This window comes from Cibotium barometz, chromosome 22 (assembly GCF_041138505.1).
Source record: "Cibotium barometz isolate CiBa-2024 chromosome 22, ASM4113850v1, whole genome shotgun sequence".
Classification (NCBI taxonomy): domain Eukaryota; kingdom Viridiplantae; phylum Streptophyta; class Polypodiopsida; order Cyatheales; family Cibotiaceae; genus Cibotium; species Cibotium barometz.
This window is the reverse complement of record NC_141067.1, coordinates 21,471,789-21,473,021: the sequence shown is the minus strand read 5'-3', so window position 1 is coordinate 21,473,021 and position 1,233 is coordinate 21,471,789. Positions and strand designations below refer to the sequence as shown.

The 1,233-nt window shown below is 52.7% G+C and overlaps 1 pseudogene; it reads right to left on the bottom strand.

Annotated features, from left to right (window-relative positions):
• Positions 1-286: 286 nt before the first annotated feature.
• Positions 287-967, bottom strand: LOC147626394 (germin-like protein 8-5 pseudogene; annotated as a pseudogene).
• Between the last annotated feature and the right edge of the window lie 266 nt (positions 968-1,233).

Below are 1,233 nucleotides of genomic sequence, written 5' to 3'. Positions count from 1 at the left end.
TCTCTCAAAATCTCTCTCTCTTTTTCATAAACCTATGAGTGTGTGTATAAGCTGTAAAGGTATAGTTATATTCTAAAAACGTGATAATCAAGTTTTTAAAACCTAGTTACACAATGGGCAATATTCATAAAATTTTGTGAGGCCATGGCCCATGTAGTTTTTTTTTTTTTGTCAATAATCACGTGAGATAAGAAAACAGAGTCATTATTTCAAAAGAAATATTCACGAGAGAGAACTAGTTTAGTCACGAGAGTGTGCGTGTATAAGTTGGCGGCGTCTAATCAAGCTAAGAAAGGGTTTTGCCGACGCTGGCAATGAGGCTTTCCACCTCATCCTTGTTGATGCCGAAGGCTATCTCTAGCACCTCCTCGGGGAGGGGTGGGTAGGCGTCGAAGAGAGCGGCGGCGAGTTGCGAGGTGCCCGGGTTCTGGCTATTGAGGGCGGAGATGGCGAGGGCGGATTGGTGCTTGTCGGGGTTGAGCTGGAAGTGCACAAGGCCGCGAGGGAAGACAAAGAGATCGCCGGGGGAGAGGGTCTGCTCAAAGAGGGTATTGTTGGGCGTGGCGGTGACGAAGCCCACCTTGAGCGTGCCCTCGGCCAGGAAGAGCACCTCGGTGGCGCGGGGATGAACGTGGGGCGGGTTTAATCCCTTGGGGTCGAAGTCGATGCGGGCGATGGACAGGCCCTGCGTGTTGAGAGCAAAGAAGTTGGCTGCACTGGCCAGGTTGACGGACACGCCCAGCCCTTTGATAGGTTTGGCGCGATGCTCAAGCATCGTGAACTTGAAGTCGGCGTCCTGCACCTCATCGGCCGGCTTGCAGGCGAACCCGTTGAGGGTGATCATGCTGGTGTTATCCGCCACACAGAAGTCCTGCAGAGGGTCTTCATCCGCGGCCCTCACTTCTAATATGAGCGGAGACATGAGCATCACCGCCAGTAGAAGCAGCAAGCTGCTAGCTGCTGCCATAGCTGTGGCTTGCGGACTGTGAGCGCGCTGGGATATTGGAGATGATGAGGAGCGAAAGCTGTGATATTGGAGATAGATGATCAGAAGAATAGGCTACGCCGATCCTCATGCGCCTGACGTCGTATTTATATGCTGCACGACGCCGCTGGCTGGAAAGAACGAGTCTTATCATCCGCTCTCCAAGGAACCAGTCCTATCCGCTCTAAGAAAGAGTCCCGCTTCCACAGACCCGGTCGACGTTCCCGCTATCTGATCTGCCGGAAGGA